The sequence below is a fragment of the Malus sylvestris genome, chromosome 7, assembly GCF_916048215.2.
Source record: "Malus sylvestris chromosome 7, drMalSylv7.2, whole genome shotgun sequence".
In the NCBI taxonomy this organism is placed as follows: domain Eukaryota; kingdom Viridiplantae; phylum Streptophyta; class Magnoliopsida; order Rosales; family Rosaceae; genus Malus; species Malus sylvestris.
Window position 1 is genome coordinate 29,054,447 of NC_062266.1, and position 13,497 is coordinate 29,067,943.

The window sequence follows — 13,497 nt, forward strand, 5'->3', positions numbered from 1 at the left end:
TACAAAAGGAAGTGAGTGTGGGTTTGCTTATTGAAATGAGATTCAGACTAAAGGATAGGAGGCAAAGAACATCTGTAAGAATCAATTGGGTTGAAAAGACCATTTCCCAACATGTGTAACTTTGGCATAAGACCCATTTGGGAGTTGTACAATTCTATTATGGACAGGTATGCAAGAAGTTAACAAGGTATGTGAACAAATCATGTAGTGGGTAGCACCACTATCAAATATCCAAGACATCATTTTTCCATGTGAAGAAAAACAAAATGCTTTACGTGACAAGTCACTAAAGGTTGTAGAATTACCAACATTAAGTGCCATTGCATTTGATTTGTTGGTGTTCATCATGCTTAGGATTTGTTTGCATTGCTCCAGAGTGAACGGGAATGAGCTAGACGGTTCTAGTTTGTCCGAGGCAGAAGAGAAGACATTGTACCTCTGGAAGTATCTCTTCGTGTGTTGTTGTTGCGTTGCTCATCCTCACAAACTTTCTTGTATTTGCGGCAGTAGTCAATTGTATGACCCGTCCAACCACAAAAATCACATTTTAGATGAGAACAACATTTTTCAGTTTTGTGTCCCGTCTTGTCGCATTTTTCACACTTAGCATTTAGGTTTCTTTTTTATGTCCCCTTCCCTTGGTCGCGGTTACTCCCCTTTGCAGCAAATGTCGTTGCCTCTATTAGTACATTCCCAGCAGATACGTCTTGCTGTCGTTCCTGACGAAGGATTAAAGAGTATACTTTGTTGATTGTGGGCAAATGATCCATCAACAAGATCTGCCCCCTAACTGCTCCAAAATTCGTATTTAATGACATCAGAAACTTGATAGTTTTCTAAATTTGCATGTAGTCACTAACGTTCTTCATGGCCCCGCAATTGCATGCGGGAATGGCAAGAAGAGCGTTGCACTCGTCCCAAAGTCCCTTGAGCTTGGTAAAATAAGAACCAACTGTCATGGTCCCTTGAACACAATCAGATATCTCACTCTTTATGTGAAATAGTTGCATGCTATTAGCCTGGGAAAAACGCTCCTTAAGTTCTGCCCAAATTTGAGATGCTAGTTCACAATATATCACGCTGGCTAATATCTCCTTAAAGATGGAACTGAGCAACCATGTTTTTACTAACACGTTGCATCGTCCCCATTGTTGCATATCTTCCTGTGAACCTTCAGCTGGTTTCTTGATAGAGCCATCGACGAAGCCCATCTTGTTCTTGGCTTGCAGTGCCATAGTCATGGCAAGGCTCCATGTGCTATAGTTGTTCTCACTTAGTGGCTACGTCACAAGGGACACTCCGGGTTGGTCTGAGTGGTGTAGGTAGAATGGATGATTAGGATCATACTTTGTCCTTTCCGAGATATGGACCTAGAGCTCGATTTCGTCTCTTTGCTGTCACCCATGGGTAGCGGCTAGGGTTTGTGTATTTGGATGTTGTTTTAGGTCACCAAGAGCTTTCTGCTATGTTACCATCAATGAAATCTTGTTTGAGTAAATACTTTCTCTTGTAATATTATTCAACACAATGTATAAGGTTATATACAATAGCTATGACGTAATTGATGCTAAACTAACTACTACAATTAAGCTAGCATACAACAATAGGAAAATATATTACAATTAATTTGATATTTGCTGGATTGATTTGTTACTTGAATCGTGCTGGACCTTTCCTTCTTTAACACCACCCACCGTTGAAACAACTAATATGCATGAAATAGTGAAATAAATAATCAGTGAGGGGGAAGAAATTGATCCCATGTTGGAGCTTTTTCGTTCCAATCCAAATCGAGCAGGAAGGAAGAAGTTGAGGAGGAAATATCCAACCTTGAGAGCCTCATCTTCTGGGTAGCGAATCGAGGAGAATTAAACTTACGAACCCAAAATCACAAAAACATCCAAATTAAAATATTGTCAGGCACCAAATGAAGGCCCAGTGAGTCGGCCTAGCCCAACATAAAGCGTGCCGATATTTTTCCTCCGTGAGTTTTTGCCTTTGGGAGCATTTCGCTCGTCAGTGCACTTGACTAATCATGGCCTCGTTCACTCAGCCCGAAGACGACTCAGTCCCGGCCACCGTGTCAACTCGCCCGTTCGACGACGACGGCTACCTGGGCTACGATCCCTGACTCTCCTCCCAGCGATTCGACTCCGAGTCGCTCAAGGACTCCGCCACCGATTCCCTTATCTTCCACGGCTCCGCCGTTGTTATGATCCCACATTGACTACACTTATGGGAGTGTAGGGGTTCTTAAGTCCTTGGGGTCCTCCCACCTATTGGACTAGTCTTTTGGGTTGGGATCTTCCCTTGGGCTTGAGTACCTAACATTGGTATCAGAGCCTAGGTGCCCGATGCTGCGGGTCTTGGTGACGTGACGTGCCGCCTCGTGATTACCGCCTTGGGAGTATGGGCTCCAAGGGACTTGGTGACGAGGGACTGGGCGACGTGATTACCGCCGTGGGCGTCGGGTCTTCCGAAGGGTGGTGTAATGTTATGATCCTACATTGACTACACTTATGGGAGTGTAGGGGTTCTTAAGTCCTTGGGGTCCTCCCACCTATTGGACTAGTCTTTTGGGTTGGGCTCTTCCCTTGGGCTTGAGTACCTAACAGCCGTAGACGACGCTTTCGCCACTCAGCCGACGTCGGAGGCCCTCTCTCCTCCGTCGATCTACGCCGAATCGAACGGCCAGGGCTTTGATGGAGGGTTTGGCGGGTCCGACTATCCGATTTTGCCGCCTCCGTCGGAGATGCTGCCTGAGGAGTGTTTCGCTCTCAGAAATGGAGGAGGTAGGGTCTCGAATTCTGATTGTTTTCGATTGAACCGATAGTTCTGTATAGCAATTAAATTTTGACTTTTGTGCAATTTAGTTGAAAGATGTTGGTTTTGATTTGGGTTGATCTTTCTGTTGCTGAGAAATTGAGTGGAAGATGTTGGTTTTGATTTGGGTTTGATTTGGGTTGATCTTTCTGTTGCTGAGAAATTGAGTGGAAGATGTTGGTTTTGATTTGGGTTGATCTTTCTGTAGCTGAGAAATTGAGTGGAAGTTGTTGTTTTGATTTCAGTAATTTTCAAGAATTGCATGCGTGGTGATCAGTAATCGTCTTTCTGATATCAAATCTTTATGAATTTATCGTGCCGATTGTTCGTATAAGATTGTGGAGCTGAATTCGAATTGAAAAAAGATTCGTGATTGTTGTCAAATTGTAGTTATTGACTATCAGAAAGTGATTTTATGTTTGTATTGGAGGTGGTGGGAGAAATAAATGGTTGAATTCTGTGAGGTTGTAAGGGAGTTATAATAATCCGAGCTTTTGTGACATTCAGGCAGAATGCGATTCATCCCGAGGAGAAGGAGAAGAGAGAAAAGGAGTTGTTGGTTCAAATAATTGAGGAAGCTGATGAATTCAAGGTGGGATTCTACCAGAAGAGGAAGATCACTACTGAAAATAACAAGGCTGCTAACAGGGAAAGGGAGAAGGTTTGATCAATTTAGCTTTCCAAAATATTATGATCGGCACAGTATTTTGTTTCATTGAGCTCTTCTAGTAATGTCGATTTCAGACTTTACTGCCTCAGTTTTAAGTTTTTTGTTGGAATGCATATGAAGATTCTTTCAGCTGATGCTTATAGTTTGTTTATTTCATTTAACTTTCGTTTTTGAATTGCTGATTCATTCAATAATTGAATACTTGATTGAAATAGGCGTTGAAGAAGAGCCACAAATAGTTGACATGTAGCTCGCGACATCCACTCAGCTTGGTTATTAATAACTTTTTACAAGATCGTAACTTTTATTCTCTCTGCTGGGACTGAACTTTTCTGAATTCAACTAAGTGATGGTCACAACTGTTAAAGGATTCGCTATGCAAATCTACAATGTTTCCCTGTTAGGCTTCATTGCAAAAGAAATACTACTAATATTGGTCGTGTTAATGGTTTTCTGAACTCTAGTCCTTTTAGCTAAACATTTTGGAATTGAACTTTCTCGCAACTTTATGGTTTTCTTTGCCTTTAATATCCATATTGATCTCTCTGGCATCTAACTTCTAAGGTATGAAGAAGCGAGGAGTTAACTTGCATTTCTGACATATTGTTTTGAACTTATAGTTTGGCGTTTCTCAGCTGTTCCTGGCTAATCAAGAGAAGTTTCATGCTGGGGTAGACAAGAACTACTGGAAGGCAATTGCGGACCTCATCCCCAATGAGGTGCCAGCAATAGAGAAGAAGAGAGGGAAGAAGGATATGGAAAGGAAGCCATCCATTCTCGTTGTCCAAGGTCCAAAGCCTGGAAAGCCAACCGAGCTTTCGAGGATGAGGCAGAGACTTTTAAAATTGAAGCATAATACACCTCCCCACCTTAAGCCTTCACCTCGAGCCCCAGCTCCCACCAAGGATGCAAAACCGAGTACTTCTGCTCCCCCCAAGGCTGCAGTTGTGGTGGCTACCCCCGAGGCTGTAGTTGCTGTTTCGTAATTTGCCTGGCGTTCTTTGTGAGGCGTATCTCATAGAAACCCAGTATTTCCATTACAACATTGTGGAGTTTTTCTTGTTTAGTTGAACATTTCCTGATGGGTATATTCCGTTCTTAGTTTTTATTGTTCCGATTGGCGATGGAATTCTCAGTGGATTGTCGTCTCCTTGAAGTCTGGGATGACCGAGATCGATTGATTCAGCATCATCGGAAATCATTGGGGCTGGATCAGAAACTCCCCCAACTGCGAGAGCCAAATCACGGCGTAACAGAGAAAGTTCATGGCGGACGGGTGCCAGACTTTCACGGAACGCAGTACGCACTGAAGCTTCAAAGGAGTCTGAAACTTGCGCGGCCATGACAGCGAGATGATAGGATCACAAATCTCAGGACCCTATCTCAACCTGCAAGCTGCAATAGAAATGGTAAATGGAGAAGATGAAGTAGAAGGGAGCAGGGCTCCAATATATTTTTGTGTTTGCATTTTTTTCTGTAAAAACTGTTCTGATTACAATACTGAGAACTCCATTGCGGCTGCAAAACAAGGATCAAGTTTTGAAGCAGAAGTGATATGCATGAACAGAAGCAAAACTAAAACTTGCAGCAAATGTAGGTGTCGATGAAAAACATTGTAAGTTGACTCAAAGACATAGAAAGTTAAAGTTAACAGGAGGAGTAAACTTTGGAGTCCAAATTGGTTGCTCAAAGTCTACGGAAACTTCTTGGATATCTCTGTCGTTGCCTTCGCTTTATGACTCATAGTAATTTTTATATATCATAATCTATTAGAATATTCAAATTAAAATTTGAATGGAAATTATGGCCAGATCCTCTCTCTTAATGAAACTCTAATCATGGCCGTCCCGCAGGGGAGAAGTGAATTAGTTGGGTGAGAAAATTTAAAAAAATTAAGACTGATTGCTGGCCACATGATCTGCATTAAGGGCCAGGATTGTAGTTTTGGAAAGAATCTGGCGAGAGAGATTCGGAGAGGATCTGGATCCGTGAAATGGTACAGACCTTTGGGTTTGGCACATAACTCTTCTAGTGTTACTTGCTGTGAGGAAACTGCTGAGCCCCTTTCGTTGGAACCCTATTTCTGTCCCCCGGCAAAACATGTCCAATTCAATTCAACGATAGCCTTCCTTCTCCTCCTCACGCGCTGTTGTTTATTTGCTTAATCTTTCTCAGCTTCCGCATTGTCAGTTTTGCTAGCGGTGGTTTTCTTTTTTTTCTTGCTGAAATGGGATTATCTCCACATGTGGTTCTTCTTTTTCTTGTCATAGAGATCGAAATGAAGATAAGCTTGGGCCATGAATATCCATCATTCAGTAAGCAGAAGTAGGAATTCTGGTGATTAAATTATGCAAGGCAGACTGACGTATCAAGATGCAGGTTATGAGTTGGCAGGACAATATCTTACTTTGATAAACATCATGACCAAGGGTTTCGGGTTGCCGAACAATTACTTGACTTCTTCACACCATGCCTGAAGCGCATAAAGAAATTATGCAGCAAACTGCCACGAATAAGACCATAATGTATGCTTTTCGTAGACGATATAGTGTTGATAGATGAAACTCATGAAGGAGTAAATACGAACCCTTGGAGAGAAGGGTTGGAATCTTAAGGTCTGCGCCTAAATCGGTCAAAGACAGAGTATATGGATTGCAAGTTCAGTGCAAATGAAGGCTCAAATAAGTTAGGAGTGAAGATTGGAGATCAGGAAGTACCAAAGAGCAACTGTTTTCGCTATCTAGGATCTATCTTACGAAAGAACGGAGAGTTGGATGGAGACCTTAACCATAGAATACAAGCTGGATGGATGAAATGGAAGAGTGCATCTGACGTGTTGTGTGACTGTCGTATGCCACTAAAGCTCAAGGGAAAAATTTTATGGGCTGTCAATAAGGCCGGCAATGCTTTATGACACATAATGTTGGGCGGTAAAGTATCAACACATACATAAAATGGGTATAGAGGAGATGAGAATGCTTCATTGGATGTGTGGGCACACGAGAAAGTATAAGATTAGGAATGAGGATAACCGAGTTAAAGTAGGAGTAGCCAAAATTGAAGGAAATATGAGAGAAAATAAGTTATAGTGGTTTGGACATGTGAAACGAAGGCCTACTAACACTCCAGTTAGAAGATGCGATTACAGGACCAAGGTTCAGGGCTGAAGGGGTAGAAGAAAACCTAGAAAGACATTTGAATAGATTCTAAGAAAAGACTTAGAGCACTTGGATCTAACGGAAGACGTGGCACAAAACCGAGCGCAATGACGTTCTAAGATTCATATACCCGACCTCACTTAGTGGGAAAATGCTTTGTTGTTGTTGTTGTTGTATACTATGAAAAATATTATGTTAATCTTTTATTTTGACGCTTACAATATTGTTCATGTCTGCAATTCTGCAAATGTAACTCAAGAGTCTAGAAAGCTTATGAAATAGGCCCGAATCCTTGACTTAGTACTCGAACAAAATCAGTTGGATCGCGTCCTGCTTAGGCCGTGATCATATGAATTCTAGGAATCCAGGTTCCAGTTAGTACATCCCTTACTAGGCATAGTCCTTCAACATGTCCAATATTCATCCGCTCTCGGCAAATCTGCAGAACAAGCAAATCTTTGCCTTTGATCATCATGGACCTTTCCTATTGTTTGCAGTATTACTATGTGTGCTGCTTTCGTTTACTTGAAGAAGCACGGGATCACATATTTCTTCAACCAGTTCAGGCAAAGCTATCCGAGCGAACTTGTGCAGGTTCAGACCATCTTTGAAAATTTCATATGTAGGTCACTTTCCAATAAGCATCTTCAACAACAAGATTCCCTAACTATGCATATATACGCATGCAATAATTATAGCTCTTGATATTAAGTGCGTTTGGTAATTAAGTTGACGCAAAAACTCAAAAAGAACATGAATGATTTTCAACGTCTATGATTTCAAGAGACTCTCTCATGGGACTGGGAGACGTGCATGACCTACATTTATGGAATAATTGGAATAATTTTTAATTGGTGATGTATAAGCATTTATTGAACTGGTGACGTCACTAAACTATGTATTGGTTGCAACTTGCAAGACAGAATTTATGTATAATGAAAGCTGCATTAGCTAAAAGACACAACTGATTATTGTTAACATTAGATAATTTGAAAGAAACAATTGAATACTTTATAGAAGGTGTTGGAGCAATTTAAGAAAATACAAAAATAATATAAATTCTTACGATAATAAGAATCAAGAAGTCACAACCAAATTTAATTTGATACACTAAAACACAAAACTAGCTGATTCACTGTTCACAAGCCAGTTTGCTTCCCGTTTTATCCCTGTTAAATTTGATTTATTACCTCTCTGCCACAGTCAGAGAAAATATATATACGCTTTATTTTTTTTTCTTTTTTCTCTTCCCCCTTCGCTCCTCACCAACTCCGACTTGCCGTTCGAACGAGAAATCCAAAAATCGACGTTTTCTGGCGGCTGGCACTGCAACCACAACAATTCGACTCAAGAGAGTGCCAACAACAACATTCAAGCTTTGCATGCTCGAATCTACCCTCGACCGAAGAGTTCCATAAGCCCAGCTTGGGGTGTTTATTTTTCGGGCCAATTTCAGGCCTTTTCGACCTTTTTTGGGTCCGGAGAAGGTAATATTTTTCTTGTACACCCTCGAATTATCTTAGATTGTGAGCTAATCGGAGTCTGCAAATTTTTCCAAGGCATCACCATCCTAGATCCCAAAAATTTCTTTACAAATATCCTTTTTCGCAATTCTTTTCTTGATTTCTTGATTTTTGCATACCCCTTTCTCAATTGAACCGAACCATAGCATTAGAAAGAAAAAAAATGTAATTATTAGGGTTTTTTTTTGGTAATTTTTCCGATTTTGGAAATTTGATGGTGTTTGTGTACCGTTGCAGGTGATTGCCAAAGAGTCTCTCTACTGACTGCACAGGTATGAAAACAATAGTCCTGACATCACTGCTATAATTCCTTGCTAATTTGTCGTCATGGTTAAGATTATTGTTTCAATCGGGTTGTGTTTTTGTCATAAGGAGGATTTCCGCAGGGTGAGAGAGGAATTGGCTGAAACTCATAAACCAGTCATCGGTGGAATTGAATGTTAGGAGCAAAACTATTTTTCATTAGATAAGGAGTGAGAAATGTTGAATGCTATCAGTTCTCATATGCTGCCTTGACATGAAAGCATAAATATTGACGAGAAGTGAGCAATGTTGAATGCTATCAGTTCCCACTCAGATACAGACTTCTCAAACTTGTGCAACTCCCTAAGCTTTGTGGAATCTCACCAGATAACTTGTTTTCAGAAACATCCAAGAAAACAAGATGCTGTAAGTTACCTACTTCCATGGGAATGGATTCAGTAAATTTGTTTCTAGATAGATCCAACGCAACAAGTAAATTGATGACTTGTTTTGGAATTGGACCGCTAAGATTGTTGTGGGAAAGATCCAAATATAACATAAGCCTGCAGTCTCCGAGACTTTGTGGTATGCTGCCTTGTAACTGGTTTGACTGGAGATACAAACTGCTTAATGAAGTAAGATTTCCTAGCGATGATGGAACATTACCTGACAATTCATTCGAATGTAGAAATTGTTAAAACCAAGAATGAACGTTTGACAGAAATGTATATTTGATCAAGCACACAAGAACTGGGAGAATATTTTTTTATTGAATTCAAGAGCATACAATGGCATTAAATAGCCATGCAAAACAAACTGGAAAGGAAATCATAACCCACATTTACACAACCCTAATTACGTGGTACATGACTAGTGATAGAAACAAACTAAACAAGTGTATTCCTCAAAGTTAGGGATTATTATCCACTACTTGAAACAAACCTACAAACCAGGAAACCCAACCCTATCAGCTAGGTAACCCTAAAAACTTCAACATCCTCCCTTAAACTGATTCCTATTAGCAAACAATTTATACTTGGATATAAACAAATACCCAACAAGTCACGTAGCTTCAGGAACACATCAAGCTTCAGAGGTTTAGTCATTATATCTGCAACCTGCTCTTGAGTATTGCATTGAACCAACTGCACAACTTCATCTTTGGTGAGCTGACGAAGAAAGTGAAATCGCACATCTATGTGTTTGCTACGGCCGTGCATCACAGGATTCCTTAAAAGCTTAATTGTTGAGCTATTATCACAGTATATTGTGGTAATCTTACATTGATCACGACCAAGCTGCTGCAGGATTCTCCTTAACCACACTGCTTGACACGCACTTGATGCTGCAGCAATAAATTCAACTTCGGTAGTAGACAAAGTGACCACTAGTTGTTTCTTCGAAGACCATGACACTGCCCCTGAGCTCAGCATAAAAACATACCTTGAAGTACTCTTCCTATCATCCTGATCACCGGCATAGTCATTGTCTGTAAACCCAAAAAGCTCCTCGTTTCCTCCCTTCCTGTAGAACATCCCAAGATTGATTGTGCCCTTCAAGTATCTCAACGCCTTTTAGCTGCTCGTAGATGAATTTCAGTTGGACGCTCCATATATCTTGTAATACCCTGAAAAATGTAAATATAGGAATTGGGTATTCATAATTATGAATATGTAAAAAGAATTGGGAATTTATATTAATTCATAAAATTTTAGTTTTAAATTAAACTAGTTACAAGGTTTAAAGTTTGGATATTAATTATTGAAGATATGTAGACCCTTCAAGGTCAAAATTTCTGTTTTTGAATAAAGCTCGATCTCACGAACCCGTAGGTGCAAACGGAACGCAATTTGGAGATATAACAAAGAAGTTATTAACTCTTAAAGTCGAGGGTAAAATTGTAAATTTATCATTTATAGAATGCTCCAGATTTTTGGAGCCAAATCTGGAAGGCCACGTGTGTGGCCCAGATTAAAAGTAAGAAAAGTTAGGCGGTGGAGATGGAAGATAAATGAGAGAAAGGAGGGAGAGAGGAGCCAAGGAGGAAAGGGGGAGATGAGAGAGTGACCAATGAGAGAAGAGAGAAAGGAGGGGAAAGGAGAGGAAGGAAGTGCACTGGATCCTTCGACCCGGTTCTATGCCATCGACCTGACCCGGCTTTCTCCACCTCCTCCGGTGGCTTTTCGTCGGTTTTTCCGACGAATTATGTTACCAAACCATCTTAAAAAGGTTCCATGACCTCCCCTTGACTGATTCTATCATAAATTAGATAGATATTGACCCTGAAACTGTGCAAAACCCCACCGGTGGGTGCGTGAGTTCATAGGTGGCGATCCACCAAATCTGAAACAAACTCTTCCAATTACCACCACCAACATGTTCCTAGAGAACCCAGGAATAAAGCCCAAACAAGGTTTGGGGCGTCAGAGCTGCTATGGAGTCGAGTCGAGGACATCCAAATTTCTAGGGTTCCGGCGGGTTTGGGCCAAATTGGAGCCTTTCTAGACCAAATTGGACTTGGTCACATGTATAAAGTTTTCTCTACTCTTTGAGATCTTCCTTTCTGTAATTTTTGAGAATTTTTATAAATAATTGAATTTTTCTGTGAGTCAGGGCGACCGACCGCCACCCGCGGCGGCGGGTGCGGTGGCGCATGGCCAGGGAGCCGACAATTGTTCTTTATGCGAATTTCGTTATTCTAATTATGTTTTTGAGATCAAATTGTTGTGGTTTGAATATTAATATGATTTTGGTATATGTTGGATTAACTGAATATATTCAAATTTTGTTTAATTTTGGAATATGTGAACTACGAAAGGCTTGATCCCACTCCAGGGTACGTAGGCAATCTAACAGTGTTAGATGTAGCCTTAAATAACTCGAGAAATAATTCTTAGAATGAGAAGTGTGTTATAAAAGGAAATAGAGACAAGATGAGAATAAATTTGTACGTTTAGTGTTTAAATTTTTTTTAATTATGAATCAAGGTCGGAAACAAGACATAGAATTAAAGGAAGGAATTTAGTAAATAATTTGAGTTTTACCTTATGTTTTTTTAGTCGGTTTTGAATTTAATGTAAGGATTAGTGAATTGAATATAGTAGAAAATAAACAATTAATGGTAATCAACTAAAAATGATTTTTAGGTTGGGCCTATAAAAAATAATAACATTATTTCCCGAATTAAAGAATTTGTTCGAGGCGGGGCGTTACATATCTACTAATCAAACTCACTATAAACATCATGTCAGGACGTGTGGCAATCAAGCACATTAGACTGCCCACGATTTGTTTATAGAGAGTGATGTCAACCCGTACCCCATCTTCATCTTTGACAAGCTTGAAACCAAGAACAATAGGATTATGGACTAGGTTGCACTGATCCATGTTGAACCTCTCTAATACCTCTTGAGCATATTTTCATTGACCAATAAATATACCATCCGGCCTCTGCAGCACTTCAATACCAAGGAAGTAACTCATCCTCCCATGATCAGTCATATCAAACTCAGCCATCATAGAATGCTTAAACTCTTTGAACATTAACTCATCATTTCCAGTAAATATAAGATCATCTACATAGAGACAAACAATCAACATTTTACCTCCATCCATTGCTTTGATGAAGGGACACTTTGTAAATCCTTTCTTGAGAAAGTAGGACTCTATACGACTGTACCAAGATCGGGGAGCATGTTTAAGGCCATATAAAGCCTTTTTGAGTTTGTATACCTTCTGTTCGTGACCCTTTTGTACATATCCAGGAGGTTATGCAACAAAGACTTCTTCACTAAGTTCTCTATGTAAGAAGGCCGATTTAACGTCTAACTGGTAAATGGACCAGTTTTCTTGTGCTACAAATGAGATCACAAGTCGAATGGTGTCCATGCGAGCAACTGGAGCAAACACCTCAGCATAGTCGACTTCATGGGTTTGGTTGTACCATTTTGCAACCAAGCGAGCTTTGTATTTATCCACTTCACCCTTCTCGTTGATCTTCGTTTTATAGATCCATTTTACACCAATCATTTTCCCCCTCGTGGCAGGTCAATTAACACCCATGTGTCATTTTTCTCTATGGCTTCAATTTCTGAGTTCATTGCTTCTCTCCATTTTGCATGCTTCTCGGCTTGTTCATACGAAATTGGATCACTATCAACAAACATGGCCAGGTAAGCCATGTCTTCTTTCTCAAAAAGTCCCTACCCGCTCTCGTAATCGCTCATCCATATGGGTTATCTTTTGATTCGTCCTTCACTGGGGGTGCTGGAGTCTTCATTTGATAACTCATTAAATGAGTTAACTGAGCTATCAATCTGGTCAGGATCTCCATCTTCTCGGCTCTCATCAGTTTCCTCTCCATTTTCTTCAATGTCCTCCACTTCTTCCATTGGTCATTCAAGATCTTCCATAGCTGCCTTATGATGATTGTTGTCCCATTCCCAGCCTTTGTCTTCTTCGAAAATCACATCTTGGCTCACGACTATTTTATGAGAAGCTGGATCAAATAGTCGATATGCCTTTGATTCCTCACTTACTCCAAGCAAGATGCACTTTGAGCTCTTGTCATCAAGCTTAACTCTCTTGTTATCAGGAACATGAACATGAGAGATACACCTAAAAACCCTGAAGTGGTTCACTGATGGTTTATAGCCACTCCAAGCTTCTTCTGGAGTCATATTATTCACTGCAAGTGTTGGGTTTCTGTTTAAAACATGAATCGTCCAGTTTATTGCTTTTGGCCAGAATGTCTTTGGAACCTTTTTCTCTTAAAGCATGCTTCGAACCATATTCATGATGGTTCGGTTCTTTCTCTCTGCGACCCCATTTTGTTGAGGAGTGTACGCAGCAGTTAATTGCCTTTGTATCCCATTTTCATCACAAAAGTTTGTAAACTCGCATGATGTAAATTCGCCCCCTCGATCCGTACGAAGCCTCTTTATGCATGCTCCAATTTCTTTTTCAATTTTAGCCTTATAGCTTTTGAAAGTATCAAAGACTTCTGATTTTTTCAACACAAAAAAATACACCCATGTCTTTCGACTAAAATCATCAATAAAGGTAATGAGATACCTTTTCT

General features: G+C 40.2%; 1 protein-coding gene, 2 long non-coding RNA genes and 1 pseudogene across 3 annotated transcripts in view; 3 read left to right on the forward strand and 1 right to left on the reverse strand.

Annotated features, from left to right (window-relative positions):
- Window positions 1-13,497, reverse strand: part of LOC126629089 (putative receptor-like protein kinase At3g47110) — a 169,721-nt gene that overhangs the window by 27,062 nt on the left and 129,162 nt on the right. The window lies entirely within an intron of this gene.
- LOC126629100 (uncharacterized) overlaps window positions 1-13,497 on the forward strand; it is a 64,108-nt gene that overhangs the window by 25,580 nt on the left and 25,031 nt on the right. The window lies entirely within an intron of this gene.
- Window positions 1,742-5,206, forward strand: LOC126629095 (clathrin light chain 2-like; annotated as a pseudogene).
- LOC126629103 (uncharacterized) lies at window positions 7,875-9,090 on the forward strand. Its single transcript, XR_007625660.1, has 2 exons — window positions 7,875-8,138; window positions 8,412-9,090. It is a non-coding gene; the product is annotated as an uncharacterized LOC126629103 (long non-coding RNA).